The following is a 17,454-nucleotide window of genomic DNA, read 5'->3' on the forward strand; positions in this document are numbered from 1 at the left end:
CCACGGCGCATGCCTACGGCATCCCGGTGGTGCCGTCGTATGTGAGCTCGCCGGCTGCTGGAAGTCGAATGAGGCTCCGCGATCTCCTTTGCGGTGCTTATAAACAGCCGGTCCACTCGGCCGGAGCTGTTTTCGGCCACGGTCCATGTGCACGGCCTCCCGGTGGTGCGGGCGGCGTGCGCGAGTGCCCTGGCCGCTGGAAGTCGAATGAGGCTCCGAGATGTCCTCCGCGGTGCTTATAAAGTGCTGATCCGCTCGGTTGGAGCTTTTTTCGGCCACTGCGCATGTGCACGGCCTCCTGTCTGTGGCGGGTTGCGTGCGCGAGTGCGCTGGCCGCCGGAAGTCGAATTAGGCTCCGCGATCTCCTCCGCGGTGCTTATAAACAGCCGATCCGCTCGGCGGGTTGCTATTTCCGGCCACTTGGCGCGTGCGCACGGCCTCCCGGTGGTGCCGGGTGGCGTGCGCGAGTGCGCTGGCCGCCGGAAGTCAAATTAGGCTCCGTGATCTCCTCCGCGCTGCTTATAAAGAGCCGATCCGCTCGGCGGGAGCTATTTCCGGTCACCCGGCACGTGCGCACGGCCTCCCGGTGGTTCCAGGCGGCGTGCGCGAGCTCGCTGACTTTTGATTCTTGCAAGAGAGTATTTATTAAGAGAAAGCATGGTGGGGGTGAGAGTGGACATTGGTGGGGGTGAACCCCTGCCCTCTAGGGGGATCACAGCTGGGGGTGTTTTACGATGTTGTGTAAACAGAACAATTCTGAATGCTTTCTCTGCAGTTCAAAGGATCCCAGCACTTTGTTCTACCACTTTGTCAAGACAGGACAAGCTATGTTAATTATTACAGGTTACATTCCAACATAAGCATAGGATCAAACTAATCAATTAACCCTAACAGCTAAGTTCATTTACACAGTATGTAACCTGAATAATGACATTTATCATATTTTTTTGTTTATATTTTCCAAAAAGCAAAATAAAAACAGGATTACATGCGCAATGCAAACAGGCTAGATACGCTGGCTTGTAAGTCACGCTCAGTATACTGGGTGCATGCAGAATCAAGGCTAACACTACTTCAAATATCAATCTTCTTCTTCTTCCTTCCAGTGATAATCCCAGAAACAGTTCCTGTCGTCTTTGAAGCAAAGACGGACATCACACTGTGTAGGTGTATCCTGTAGGGCAGTGTCCGCAGTGCCCTCTCTTCTTCGTCTTCATTGGGAAATGACCAAGAAGGTCCATACGCACATCCGGTGGTGGGTGTGGACATGTTTTCTTGGGTTGGACGCTGGTTGGATTCTCATTACCAGAGGATGGGCTCTTCTGAGCAGTCAAAAGGCCTGCTGTCACAGTGTGTGTCACTGAGCTGCCACTGCCTGCAGATGGAGTCTTGATTGTGTCCTTCAGAATGAGAGAGGATGCTAGCTGTGCCTGGAACAGTCTCAGGTTCAGTGTCTCTTTCGGAGAGACCCCGAGAGCCTTGCAGTCCCGCTTGTAGATGAGCCAGGCGTTGACCGCAGCAAGGGTGATGGTGTGCCAGAAGATGTACATGTACCAGCGGCGAGAATTCACGGGGAACTGGTATTTGGCTGTGAATGAATCCAGCAAATCCACACCTCCCATGTATTTGTTGTCGATGCCCACGATGTGAGGTCTTTCAACTTCTATGTAGGTCTTGTTGACTTTGTCCCAGCGTTGGATTTTCTCCACAGGCTCAGTTCCAGCAAAGGACGACATAAGTGTGACCGCTCGGTAGTCATACCATTTGACGGCAGAGATGTTGTGTTTCACCTCCACTCTGTGGTCAAAGGCTCCCCTTCTTCTTCAAACTCTTGTCGTCTTCAAGGTTGCAGTTGGGTAGGCACACCTGCCTGCCTGTTCCGACGTAATGTATTCCTCGATCAAGGAGCTTCTCTACCAGTGGAACAGAGGTGAAGAAGTTGTCTGCATAGAACTTGTAGTTGTGACCTTCTGGCAGTGTTGAAGCTAGCTTTGTCACAACATCACCAGACAAGCCAAGTTCTGATTTGGCTCGCAGTCCATTGTTGCTCCCTTGGTAGACATCAAAGTCAAACATCACGCCAGAGACTACAGTTCTCACCCATACTATAAACCCCCATGGGTGTGGCTTGCCTCGCATGTACTGTTTGATGCTTCTGAATCTCCCCTTGAAAGGAATCATCATCTCATCCCCAGAGTTGTGCTCTTCTGGTATCACCTGCAGGCAGTTTTCTCTGAATGAATCAAGCCAAGGTCTGGTCTTCCACAGTTTGTCCTTCTTTCCAGTCTCTGGTACTGTCAAGTTGTTGACGAAATGTAAGGCTGTCAACAAAGACTGGAATCTGTTCCATGGCATCACGTCAGCAACAGGAGGGTGTCGTGTGTCTTCCTCCTAGTACATACGGGTACCAGCCATTTGTACTTGGCCCATCTTCAGGTACATGCCCAACATTTTCTCAATTTCCTTGAAATTGGTATTCACACATGTTCCCTTTGTTTGAAAGCTGTACTCATTTGTGTTTGTCGTCAGAGACTGAATCATTTCTTTAGAAACAAACTGGTTAAGTCAAGTCAAGTCAATTCAAGTTTAATTGTCCATCCATCCATCCATTTTCTGAATCGCTTAGTCCCCACGGGGGTCGCCGGCATGCTGGAGCCTATCCCAGCCGTCATCGGGCAGTAGGCGGGGGACACCCTGAACTGGTTGCCAGCCAATCGCAGGGCACACAGAGACAGACAACCAATCGCACTCACACTCACACCTAGGGACAATTTGGAGTGTTCAATCGGCCTACCAAGCATGTTTTTGGATAGTTACACTTGTCCAGTATGGACAAAAACACAGTGATGAAGTTTAATTGTATAGCCCTAAATCACAAGCAGTCTCAAAGGGCTTCACATAGACAAAAATTTACCATTATTCTCAAAGCATCCCCTGATCTTAAGCTCCCAAAAGGGCAAGGAAAAACTAAAAAAAAAAAAAATACCAGGGGAAAATGAGAAACCTTGAGAAGGGACCACAGATGGAAGGATCCCCCTTTCAGGATCACCAGGTTGCAATGGATGCAGAGAGGGCACACATAGCACCAGCTCAGTGGCCTAGTAGTAGAGTGTCCGCCCTGAGACTGGAAGGTTGTGGGTTCAAACCCCGGCCGGGTCATACCACAGACTATAAAAATGGGACCCATTGCCTCCCTGCTTGGCACTCAGCATTAAGGGTTGGAATTGGGGGGTTAGATCACCAAATGATTCCCGAGCGCGGCACCGCTGCTGCTCACTGCTCCCCTCTCCCCCAGGGGATGGATCAAAATCACATGGGGATGGGTTAAATGCAGAGGACAAATTTCACCACACCCAGATGTGTGTGTGACGATGATCATTGGGACTTTGGGACTTTAAATAATACATAATAAAAGTGGATGTCCAAGTCAAAGCGAAGAGCTGCCGGAGGTGCCCTCGATTGTCCTGGCAGTGTCTTCGAGAAGGTTGAGCTGCAGTTCCCTCATCCTGAATTGGTCCACGAGAATCCAGATAGCCACTGTCAGCTTGGGTGCCACCTAACCACCTCGATAAGGGCATATATAATTGGGTGTCATCCGCGTAGCATTGAAAACTAATATTATATTTACGTATTATGTCCCCAAGCGGAATTATATAAATATTAAATAAAATTGGTCCGAGTACCGATCCCTGTGGGACACCACACGTAACATTATAGAGCTCAGAGGACGTATTGCCATGGACCACTCGGTGCGTCCTGTCTGATAGATAGGAATAGAACCAGCCTAGTGCTGACCCTGAAATACCAACACAACTTTTAAGACGCCCTAATAAAATATCGAAGTCTACAGTCGAAGGCAGCACTAAGATCGAGTAGTAACAATACAGAGGAAGTGTTTGAATCCATAGCTATGAGGAGATCATAAGTCACTTTAGCAAGTGCTGTCTCAGTGGAATGATTAGCTCTAAAACCAGACTGAAAAGAGTCATATCGATTATTGGCGACCATGTAATCAATAAGCTGCTGAGCTACTACTTTTTCAAGAAGTTTTGCTATGAATGGGAGGTTTGAAACTGGCCTATAATTACTGAGACAGTCCGGGTCAAGATTTGGTCGCTTAAGTAACGGTTTAATGATAGCGGTTTTAAAGGCTGTTGGCACTATCCCAGAGGAGACAGACAGATTATAGACAGATATAATTATATTTAAGACGGACGGTCCTAAAATTTGAAATAATTCTTTAAGTAGGTTGGCTGGAAGCGGGTCGAGTAAACATGTTGTTTGTTTAGCCGCACTAACCAATTGTGTAAGCCTTTCAAGGGACACGCTTTTAAAATTTGAGAGGGTTATTCCATGATCATCAGCACTGGTAAACGGCGGTCTCGACTGAGCGATTGGAATGGTATTCTTGGTCTCGTCCCTAATGGATTCAATCTTTTGAGCAAAAAATTTCATGAACTCGTCAACTGAGTGGAAAGAGCTATCGGGGGTCGGCTGGCGTAGTGTTAGCTTTGCCACTGTATCAAATAGGTATTCAGGATTGTTTTTATTGAGATTAATGACTTGTGAAAAATAACGAGTTTTTGCTAAGATAAGCGCATCTTTATATTTCAGGAGGCTGTCCTGCCATGCCTGATGGAAAACCTCAAGTTTGGTTAAACGCCATCTGCGCTCATGCTTTCTACATAATTGCTTAAGCGTACGTGTTTCATCTGTGAACCACGGAGTAGGCAATCTACAGCAAGTTATCAGATGTAGCGGCGCCACAGAGTCGATGGCATTTAACAATGTCTTATTGAATTCATTTGTAAGATTATCAATAGGGCCGATATGTATGCGGGCAATATGGCGGTTGCCGGTGACAGTAACTCAGATAGGGCAGTTGCAGTCATGGAGTTAAAATTACGGCTGCCATAATTCTGATTGCTCTCTTGTCTTTCACAAGGATAGTTCCTTTCAAATTTTATTAAGTAATGATCAGACAAAACAGTGGTGTATGGCAGTACTGCTATATTTGAGGTTGCAAGTCCTCGGGATAATACCAGATCTAAGGTATTTCCTCCATTCTTATGCGTTGCTGCCTGTACGGCTTGCGTAAAACCAAACGTATCAGTAAAAGTCTGAAACGCCGAAGTAAGTCGCTCTGACGGTAAATTCATGTCGATGTTGAAATCGCCCATGATAATTATATTATCCGCATTTGTCACTAGATCAGCCATGAATTCTAAAAATTCATCCAGGAAGCCAGAGTAAGCCCCGGGTGGACGGTAAATAACAGCAAGATAAAATGACGGTAAAGCGGTGGATCAGACAGTGAGAACTTCAAATGTTTTAAATACGTTAATCGAACGAGGCCTAAATCTAAGCTCGGAATTTGAGATGAGGGCGACACCCCCACCCTTTTTTCAAGGACGCGCCACATGCGAGCTCACAAAATTTGGAGGCAAGGCCTCATTAAGCGGCAGCAGTTCATTAGGTTTTAACCAGGTCTCGCAAAGACCAAAAACGTTTAGATTATGTTCCGTGATGAGGTCATTAACGAGAACTGCTTTCGTATGAAGCGATCCAATATTCATAAAACCGAGTGTAATCGGTCGATCAGGGTGCGTATCTATTGAAGGATTTTTAAACGAAATGCGAGTAAAATTGTGTTCTCTAGGCCTGACATCACCTCTCAAAAGTTTATTAGCGCGGTGGGATGAAACGACCGTGGGAATTTGATGGTGAATATTTGTTACACATGTGAAGTTATCTAAAACAGGCACCGTTTCATCAGCAAGACCGGTCGGGACGGAGTGATTGGATTTGTCTACTACCCCAGTAGAAAGTGTGTTTATGTGAACTGTAGCACTATTTAAACTGTCGCGCTCTAGTCTACACGAGGAGCTATGTGTATCCTGAAAGTCTAGCCTAGCGCTAGTTAACTTTAACTTAACAGACTCCAAACCCATCCTCACAGGTGGTCTAATCACCTGTGCCTTGGCCTGCTCTAAAGTGACCTGTCATGAGTGGTAATCTATATTCCTAGAAAGAGTGAAGGCGGCTTCACGGTTAGGGTGACTCTGAAGTCCTACCTCAGCAGGTCGGGGCGGCCCCAGAAGGAGGACCAGTTATCTATAAAATACAGTCCCTGCCTTTTACAGAACCCAGCCATCCATCGATTAAGGGAAACTAATCTACTAAACCTCTCATCAGTGCCTCTCCCAGGCAGGGGGCCAGAGACAAATACTCGATTCCGACTCATCTTTCTGGCAAGATCACAAGTCCTCACTATGTTTTTCTTTGTGATCTCTGATTGTCTCATCCTAACATCATTGGAGCCGACGTGTATCACTATGTCCGAGTAGCTAGTGTTGGTGGAACTACGCTGTTGACTAGGCCTATTGCGAGTCAGCTCCCTAAGATTAGCTTCTATGTCGGGTGCTCTGCCCCCAGGAATACACATTAACGTGGCTGGATTTTTGAACGCAATGTTTCGGGTAATGGAGTCACCTATGACCAAAGTGCGAGGGCCAGTAGACCAAGATGACTTCGGACGGCTATGCGTCTTACCTGGCTCATCGCGATTAGCAAGCCATCCATCCATCCATCTTCTTCCACTTATCCGGGGTCGGGTCACGGGGGCAGCAGCTTTAGGAGGGACTCCCAGACTTCCCTCTCCCCAGCCACTTCATCCAGCTCATCCCAGGCATTCCCAGGCCAGCTGAGAGACATAGTCTCTCCAGCGCGTCCTGGGTCGTCCCCGGGGTCTCCTACCGGTGGGACATGCCCGGAACACCTCCCCAGGGAGGCGTCCAGGAGGCATCCTGATAAGATGCCTGAGCCACCTCATCTGGAGTAGCGACTCTACTCCGAGTCTCTCCCGGATGACCGCGCTTCTCACCCTCTCTCTAAGGGAGAGCCCGGACATCCTGCGGAGAAAACTCATTTCGGCCGCTTGTATCCGAGATCTCGTTCTTTCGCTCACGACCCATAGCTCGTGACCATAGGTGAGGGTAGGAGCGTAAATCGACCGGTAAATTGAGAGCTTTGCCTTTTGGCTCAGCTCTCTCTTCACCACAACGGACCGGTACAGGGTCCGCATTACTGCCGACGCTGCACCGATCCGCCTGTCGATCTCACGCTCCATCCTCCCCTCACCCGTGAACAAGACTCCAAGATACTTGAACTCCTCCACTTGGGGCAGGATCTCATCCCCGATCCGGAGAGGGCATTCCACCCTTTTCCGATCGAGGACCATGGACTCGGATTTGGAGGTGCTGACCCTCATCCCGACCGCTTCACACTCGGCTGCGAACCGTTCCAGCGAGAGCTGGAGATCACGGCCTGAAGAAGCCAACAGCACCACGTCATCTGCAAAAAGCAGAGACGCGATGCTGAGGTCCCCAAACCGGACCCCCTCAACGCCTCGGCTGCGCCTAGAAATTCTGTCCATAAAAATTATGAACAGAATCGGTGACAAAGGGCAGCCTTGGCGGAGTCCAACCCTCACTGGGAACGAATCCGACTTACTGCCGGAAATGCGGACCAGACTCTGGCATCGGTGATACAGGGACCGAACCGCCCTTATCAGTTGGCTCGGCACCCCATACTCCCGAAGCACCCTCCACAGAACCTCCCGAGGGACACGGTCGAACGCCTTCTCCAAGTCCACAAAACACATGTGGACTGGTTGGGCGAACTCCCATGCACCCTCGAGGATCCTGCCGAGGGTGTAGAGCTGGTCCACTGTTCCACGGCCAGGACGAAAGCCACACTGCTCCTCCTGAATCCGAGGTTCGACCTCCCGACGGACCCTCCTCTCCAGCACCCCTGAATAGACCTTACCAGGGAGGCTGAGGAGTGTGATTCCCCTGTAATTGGAACACACCCTCCGGTCCCCCTTCTTAAAGAGGGGAACCACCACCCCAGTCTGCCAATCCAGAGGCACTGTCCCCGATGTCCACGCAATGTTGTAGAGGTGTGTCAGCCATGACAGCCCCACAACATCCAGAGCCCTTAAGAACTCCGGGCGGATCTCATCCACCCCCGGGGCCTTGCCACAGAGAAGTTTTTTAACTACCTCATTGACTTTGACCCCAGAGATTGGAGAATCTGCCTCAGAGTCTCCAGGCCCTGCTTCCTCAATGGAAGGCGTGTAGGTGGAATTGAGGAGGTCTTCGAAGTATTCTCCACCCCGACTCACGACGTCCCGAGTCGAGGTCAGCAGCACACCATCCCCACTGTAAACAGTGTTGACGTTGCACTGCCTCCCTCTCCTGAGACGCCGGATGGTGGACCAGAATTTCCTCGAAGCCGTCCGGCATTCATTCTCCATGGCCTCACCGAACTCCTCCCACGCCCGGGTTTTTGCCTCAGCAACCGCCAAAGCCGCCTTCCGCTTGGCCATCAGGTACCTGTCAGCTGCCTCCGGAGTCCCGCAGGCCAAAACGGCCCGATAGGACTCCTTCTTCAGCTTGACGGCATCCCTTACCGCCGGTGTCCACCAGCGGGTTCGGGGATTGCCGCCACGACAGGCACCAACGATCTTACGGGAACATCTCATTTGGGTCTGCCAGGTCGGACCGGCATCTTCCCCCACCATCGGAGCCAACCCACCACCAGGTGGTGATCAGTTGACAGCTCCGCCCCTCTCTTCACCCGAGTGTCCAAAACATGCGGCCGCAAATCCGATGACACGACTACAAAGTTCATCGATCATCGAACTGCGGCCTAGGGTGTCCTGGTGCCAAGTGCACACATGGACACCCTTATGTTTGAACATGGTGTTCATTATTGAAAATCCGTGTCGAGCACAGAAGTCCAACAATAGAACACCGCTCGGGTTCAGATCAGGGGGGCCGTTACGCCCAATCACGCCCTTCCAGGTCTCACTGTCATTGCCCACGTGAGCATTGAAGTCACCCAGTAGAACGATGGAGTCCCCAGAAGGAGCGCTCTCCAGCACTTCCTCCAGGGACCACAAGAAGGGTGGGTACTCTGAGCTGCCGTTTGGTGCATAGACACAAACAACAGTCAGGACCCGTCAATAAGTATACCCACACCTGCTCGACGCCTCTCACCGTGGGCAACTCCAGAGTGGAAGAGAGTCCAGCCCCTCTCGAGAGGGCTTGTACCGGAACCCAAACTGTGCGTGGAGGCTAGTCCGACGATATCTAGTCGGAATCTTTCTGCCTCGCACACCAGCTCGGGCTCCTTTCCAGCCAGAGAGGTGACATTCCATGTCCCAAGAGCCAGCTTCTGCAGCCGGGGATCAGACCGCCAAGGTCCCTGCCTTTGGCTGCCGCCCAGCTCACATTGCACCCGACCCCTTCGGCCCCCCCCACAGGTGGTGAGCCCATGTGAAGGGGGACCCACTGTTAGAGATTTGCTCACTCCAACTTATTTTGCAAGAACCACACGGTAGACAAGCAAGTTCTTTTACACACCTGCAGGTGGAGAGTTCACACGTTGAAGGAGTGAAGTCTGAACCCTCGTTCCTGCGAGGGGATATTTATTAAGAGAAACAGAGTGGGGGTTTGGGTAAACTGGCCCTTGTCCTCTAGTCTAAACATGTCAGGGGATGTTTTACGACCTTGTGATAAGGAGGACAAGGTAAGGTATTTATTACCTGTTGCATTCCAACATAATCCTATGATAAAGATAACCTGGAAAACCCTAACACCCACGTTTCCATTTCGGGCTATGCCCGGCCGGGCCCCATGGGCGAAGGCCATGGGGCCCGGCCGGGCATAGCGGCGATTAGCAAGCCGCTTGGGGCTAATGCTAACCAGGCTAGCGGGCTGACTACAACCCGTGTCTGTGTCCGCCACAACTACTGTTATCGCACTATTCTGCTCTAACTGGTGGACACGTCCCTCTAGCAGAGACAACCTCTCTAAGAGAAGGGTGCAGTTGGTGCACGAAGCCGTACAAACCTCTTGGTCCGCTGCCATACTTTGTGTCCGAAGAGCGAAGAGCGACGATCGAGATCCAACGGCGACGTGGGCGGAAGTTGAGTCCCTGTTGTCAGTTCGTCTACTTACCCTGCCCGTGACACCACTCCCTTTTTGTCCCCTGAACAATCTCTGTTGCCAGCTGCTTGTGTAAACTGACCGACCACGCCTTGATCGCCGCCTGCCCCGACTACTTGCTCGTCCTTTGACCACGCTCCTGATCGCCGCCTGTCTCGACAACCTGCCTGCCTCCGACTACGACTACGCGTTGCGCTCTGCTGCTCAGCCACGCCAGACCGCAAGTCCAGCGTTCCACTTCCCCTTTCCCCCTTTTCAATAAAGGATCGTGCGCACTTGATTGTCATGTCTCTGTTCCATGACAGTGGCATGTTATATCACTGCCGGACTCATCATTCACCATCATAAGACGATTTGTCGTCACTACCTAATGATGGAGCAAAGAGGCTATTTGCTTGTGATCAACCACAGTGGCTTAATTTACCTTCTGTCTTTATGTACAGTGGGGGAAATAAGTATTTGACCCCTTGCTGATTTTGCAGGTTTGCCCACTTACAAAGAATGCAACGATCTACTATTTTAATCATATGTATGTACATTCTAACAGTGAGAGACAGAATCCCAAAGAAAATTCCAGAAATTCACATCATATGAATTTATAAAAATTGATAACCGTCTGATGAGAAAAAACAAGTATTTGAACCCCTGGACAAACAGCAAGTATTCTGGCTCCTACAAGCAAGTTAGTCTTTCTTTAAGACACAGCCCCAATCCCAACCAATTATCTACATCAAATACACCTGCCTCACCTCGTTACCTGTATAAAAGACACCTGTCAACACCCGAAAAACCAGCATCCAACATCACCACCATGGGCAAGACCAAAGAGCTTTCTACGGACATCCTGCACAAGGCTGGGATGGGCTACAAGAGAATCGGAAAGCAACTTGGAGAGAATCTGACAGATCTTGAGGGGGGGGGGGGGGGGGGGGGATTCATAAGCTGGAAGGCGCATTACCGCCACCTATTGTGTTGGAGTGTAACCCAGAGTATCTACCATCCCATCATTAGTTTTACAATTTAACCGCGATATTCTTCACGCCAAACCTGTCTCGAAAAGGATATCTAAAAAGCATCTTTTGTCCGACCGTAACTGGATCCTTTGATGTAATCTCTGCCCCATATCTCTCCATGTCCTTTCTTAATAGATGCCATGCTTGTAACAGTGAGATTTGGCAAGGTCCAGCAGTAGCTAACAATTTATGGCAGGGGTGTCAAACTCATTTTTTTTGCGGGCTGCATTGTAGTCATAATTTATTTTGGAGGGCCATTATGACTGTCAACCTAAATAAATGTATGAGCACCACCTATTATATACCGTATTAGCTACAATGCAAACTGACTAATAACTCATTTTCAAGTCAGACTAGTAAGAACTGGTCAAATATATATATATAAAAAAGATATATTTAAAAGTGAGGACAATTTGCAATTCGAGTAATGACACATGACTTTGATGCGCATTTTGTCTTCGCGGGCCACATAAAATTATGTAGCGGGCCGTATCTGACCCCTGGGCCTTGAGTTTGACACATTTGATTTATGGTATCTCCTTTTGGCCAAACTTTGCAGTAAATTGACAATGCGAGAATAAAACTGTAACGTGTACAAAAACACTTGCAAACAAATGTAGTATATTTTTATTCTGCTCTTATTCTGTGGATATTTCACTTGTAGGCATTAGTTGTGACCTGGTCAAGTTCGTGTGAACTTAGAAGGTAGAGATACAGCTGGTGGCAATCAGGAAGGAACAAAAAGTAGACTGTGTAGAGCCAGCAAGGCAGACTGGCGTGTCATAGGTCACCCAGCAGCCTTTATACGGACCCTCAAAGGTAGGGTGACCAGATTTGGGTTTCTGAAACAGAGGACACCCTTTATCTGCGAGGGGGGTACACTGTCGTTGAGAGCACAAGAGTGGGCACCGGGGGGGGGGGGGGGGTGCTAGTGGTTAGACCACTGGATTGTCCTTGTCCGGCGTGGGCGGGGGGGTTGCTGTTGGTGAGAGCGCTTGAACGGCGGGGAGGAGCGCTGGAGTGGCAGAGGAGTACTGCTGGTGTGTGCGACGGCAATCGAACAAAATCCTGAACAATTTTGAAATTACCCCCGGACCCTTTTTTAGGTTTCAAAAGTAGGACATGTCCAGGAAACAGAGGACATCTGGTCACCCTACCCAAAGGGAGGAGGCGCGGGGTATAAAGCTCGGCATCTGGAAGACTCGGGAGCACACAACATTTTTTCTGGGCGTGAGGCACTTCACTCTGATATCGATCGGTTGAATAAGATATTTTCCCAATCAGCCATGTGTCACTGAAGTTTTCCTTCCCCAATCCACCTTCCACCGCCAGCTGACCACCGAAAACAATTCACCACACAAATCTAACGGGAAAGCTCTTTTAAATAATTTATGGTTTTAGTTTCTATGTTCTTCTCGGTTACAATGGCTTCTTTCCTGTAATACAATATTTGTGTGTGTGTGTTGTGTCGATTTGCACTTGATGAGTTGCCGTAGATTTTCGGAAACTTTATCCAACCACAAGCAAGCATTTTCCACCAGAATTTGTTTCAAATGTACCTTGAGCCTCAACAGACGACATCCATCACTACCTCTTGTTGGATTATATCCAATGTCTTTATCTTTAATGTTCGCTATGCTAATGGTAATTAGCAGGAGACTGGCTTCAAGGTTTATTTAATGTATGCCAGAAAGATACACAGCTGTGGAGCCTTCTCTGCAAGAATGCGGAAGAAGGTCTAACACCCCCCTATTCTTATAGTACTCTTGGCCGCCCTCCTTCTGCCTAGCCTGTGTGATAACGTGTGACCTTGCAGTCCTAACTGAGATCAACTCATATGTTTGTGCAAAGAGTGTCATAGAGAAGGGAAAGCCAGTTAAAGTAAGAGAAAGGTCACAGCAGGATAACGGCATAGCTCAAGCTACCTCGCTAGTCACATGTGCCGAAGGGGCCTATTCTAACACGACACGTGTGTCTGAGCTCAAATTACCATAGAAAATATGATGCAAACTTTTCATACGGTCATGTGTCAAGAGTGTGCATTTGCACACTCTTGAGACTTAGGTGCTCTCACCGACAGCGCACCCCCCTCGCCGAAAAAGGGTGTCCTCTGTTTCAGAAACCCAAATCTGGTCACCCAAGCTTACAAGCTACAACAGAAACAAGCAGGGTTCAGAAGAGGAAGGGGCTGCATAAACCAGATCTTCAGTCTGAGGAATGTTATCGAGCAGTGTGTAGAATGGAACACACTTCTGCACATCAACTTCATCGACTTTCGTAAAGCCTTTGACAGCCTACATCGTGACACCCTATGGAAGATTGTTGGGGCCTGTGAAGTTCCTCCAAAACTGGTCACTCTCATAGGGATGTTCTACTGTCACGTTCGATGCAGCGTCATTGTTGTTGGTGAGCTATCTTCACGGTTCATTGTGGAGTCAGGTGTGTGGCAAGGTTGTATTATTTCCCCCATTCTCTTCCTGATTGCCATAGACTGGGTCATGCGGAATACAACTGAGAGACAAACTTGAAGATCTCGACTTTGCCGATGATCTTGCTATCCTTGGAACAAAGCACATCCTCTACAGGAGAAAACTGACTGACTGACCAAATTCGCTCAACAGGTAGGCCTGAACATAAATGCGTCCAAAACCCAAATGATGTGCATTAATGCCACTCCAATGTACCCATCACAGTGAATGGACATGCTCTCGACTATGTTGAGGACTTTACCTACCTGAGAAGTCTCGTCAGTAAGGACAACTCTGCACAAAAGGACATTAGAGCAAGACTCTGAATGGCACAGGGTGCTTTTGCTAGGCTACACATCATCTGGAAGTCCAAGCAATATAGCTTAAGAACAAAGGTTCGACTTTACAACAGTAATGTAAAATTTGTATTGTTGTACGGCTCGGAATGCTGGCGAGAAAAATCTTACAATATGAAAAAAGTCAAAGCTTTCCTCAATGGCTGCCTCAGGAAACTCTGTCAAATCTTCTGGCCTGAGAAAATACCCCATGAACAGCTATAGAAGACCAACTGCAACAGTGTGGCGCGAGAGATCGAATGCCGTCGACTCCAATGGCTCAGGCACGTTCTCAGGATGGACCAAGACTGCATCCCCAATATCGCACGATGAACTCCACCTGGGAAAAGGAAGCAAAGCCGGCTCAAGAACACATTCGTCATACAGTTAGGTAAGGTTCAGTTGAACTGAAGGAGATGAACCTAACCTGGGGCGAGGCACAGCATGTTGCCAAAGAAAGCTCCAGATGGAAGCAGATCGTTGAAGCCTTATGTCCAGTCAGGGACAAAGAGGATTAAGTAAGTAATGATTGATGTTGGTGGTGCTCATACAATTGTCTCAAAGTTGAGTTGTTTGAAGGCAAAATTTGCTTTTGTTCCATATTTTAAATGTTTTAGCACAGTTTGAGCCTTTTGCAAAACCACAATGTTTAGGCCTCTGTGTTAACTGTTTTGAAAATGTAGATTTCTAGTTGATGGCTGCATCAAAACAATCAATAAAAATTGCTTTGAAAATGTGGATTTTGAGTTGATGCCTGCGTCAAAACAATTGATAAAAAGTGTAATTCCCATGCTATTATTCAGGTAGCAAGCAAAGTCATTTAGCTTGGCTGTTAGCGAAGCGGTTAGCGTGCTAAAACCTCATAGTTAGTTGAAGCGCTAGTCTTGTAAAGCAGGATCGAGTCTTGATTTTAATCCTCTCATATCTTGGTGAGCACAACAGACAGCACTGTATCGACATTTCTGCCACTGACTGCTCTCCTCACGGTACCCGCTTAGTTTGGGTGTACGAAAAACGTCTACCTTTTTATTTTTGATTCACTGTTGCTGCCATTTCTTTAGTTTTAATATGTTTTAGTTTCAGGATGGCAGAACAAACTCTTATGCACCCCACCATTAAATCTTTCAAAAAATTCTGCCACATGTTAGATCTTGTTTATGATTTTATTGTGTACTTGGAGTCTCCAAGATTGTAGAAAAGTGGACTCTATCCCTCCAGTTGCTGCAGAAATACTTTTCTGATCGGTTTCTCCCTTCAATTTTCTCCGTTTTCTATTATGTATTTTTATCTATTACATCACATACGTTGGGCCAGGACTACCAAACAAGGTAATGGGTGTGGCCAAACGGTTTCGCAAATTCGCCATCTTCATTACTCAGAGAGACTTTTGTAGTCAAAACAACTCAAGAATGTAGAAGTGCGGAGATCAAAATATTCCCTTGTTGGATGCAACAATCCACACAACTCATTGCACCGTCCCCCAGCATCAGAACCTCAAAGAAGTGCCTGGTTAAATTTAAATTTTCAAGCAGTGTTCCCAAATTTGTGGGCAATGTCCTGCTTGTTCAAGGACGAGTGTTTCAGAAATCTCGTCAGTATCGAGAAGGATTCACCGAAACACTTTGTTTTGTTGATGGTTTGGTTCATTTAATTTATGGAAATGACGGACAGCAAAGCAGTAAGCTTGAGATGACACAAAAATAATAAACTGTATTTCACTTTCATATAATTGCGTGTCTACAATGCATTCGTTTTCATAGCATTAGCGTCAGTCTTTCTGTGGATTTTAGAGCTGTGCGTTCTATGTTTTCACTTCTTGTGGGTGTATTTGGAGTAGTTGTATCAGATGAATTGCATCAAATGTGCTGTATTATTCTTGGGGAACACATTGTATTAAATGCATTCATTAGCTTCTCGCTAACGCTAGCATTAGCTCACTGGTTAACTTGACTGCAGTGCTTGTTTACAAAATGTGCTCATAAATATTGTGAGGGGACTTATTTTGTTACGTGTTAGTATGTATGTACGTATGGACGAGTCTTCTGCCGGTGACATCTTTTAATCAATGAAAAAGTTTGCGGCGCAAGTAAACGCTACTTTGGCTAAAAAACTACAAATATGTCCGACCGGAAAGGGAGGTCCACATCTTGCGGCCTGGAGGTAGTGTGGTGTGAAGTATCTCATTTGCATTTAAAGGGACTGCACCAAAATGGGTTGCTCTGAGCCGCACCTCAGACAAAGTATAAAAGAGGGACCTGTGATGCTATCAAAACGAGGAATTCAGACTAAAGCATCGCTGTTCCACTTTACATAAACTACAACTGAATGAGGAAAACTTAAAACGAAAGAATTTATTAACATGATAAGTAAGCTTTAAAAAGAAAATTGTCGTTGAAAACCGTGATTTTGCGTTTGAAAGCCTGCCCAATGTGGTCCAAATTTTGTTAAAAAAATAACAACTGATAATTGGGTTGTGTTTAGCCCGTCCAATTTGGTGCGAATTTAGTTCAAAAATAACAATTGATTATTGGGTTGTGTCGGCTATAAATCGGTTATACGAACATTGTTTGGAAACATTGTTACGTGTGCATCATTTATGCCAGGACCTACGTAAGGAGTAATAAACCATTGTGAAAACTATTGAAAGTTTATTACTATGTCATACGGATAGTATAGTATTTGTATATTTTATATTGTCAAAATATACAGAGAGCACAGGGTGGGACGTAATACGTTTTCAACTTTTTCCTAACCCATTTGAATGTTAACGTCAATTATTTTATTTTAACTTTCTATGACAATGTTTTCTAAATTTTGTTTTATATGTTCAATAAACAAACAATCCTCATATTTCACAGTGACTGTCTCCAATTGATGATGTTCAAATAAGATGAATTTCTATCCCGAGGCGCTTTGCCTTTGTTTCATGTCATGGTTTTGACCATTGGCGTAGCAAGCAAGACAAGACTGGGAGGGATCTGACACTGAAAAAATAAGGACGACTTCCGCAAATGTCAACAACCGATGTCTCAATGACTCACCTACATCTTTATACAGCTAAATTACAGTCTGGTGTGTCTTTGTGGGGACTTTTTGGAAGAAACAAAAAACAAACACAAAGTGTTGTTGAGTGTGGCAATAGTTTTATTCATTTTCGAGCCTCACTACACCATCAGTAACGCTGGTAGTTACATGTTACTGTGCATGTCAGTTCTTCAACATAACATAGATGGAACTGGCCTTTGATGCCATTCAATTTTTTTAGGGTAGTTAAAAAATAAACCATATATCTGTAAGAACATAAGATTGCTCAGAGCACCGTTTCCTGAAATAAGTGTGCAAAAGGTTTTAACTTCCTGAACTCGCATTAACATATATTGCACACGTCTTTGTGTTATCTTTCGTCACTGCGTGTGTTTGTTTGTGTGTGCGGGATTGACTGATTAAAAACTAAAATGAAATGAAATAGTGGCTGGTTTGAGCAGTACTCAAAACAGTCCTGCAGTGAGAGGTTTGGCCACATCCACAAAGTAGCAACTCAAAGCAAAGAGTGGCGGTCATTTGTTTCTTCTATTTCACTGTTAGGCAGCATACAATTTGGAGCAAAAATATTGGAACAACAAGG

Source organism: Syngnathus floridae, chromosome 22, assembly GCF_059516105.1.
Source record: "Syngnathus floridae isolate MCC-2025c chromosome 22, RoL_Sflo_1.0, whole genome shotgun sequence".
Taxonomy (NCBI): Eukaryota; Metazoa; Chordata; class Actinopteri; order Syngnathiformes; family Syngnathidae; genus Syngnathus; species Syngnathus floridae.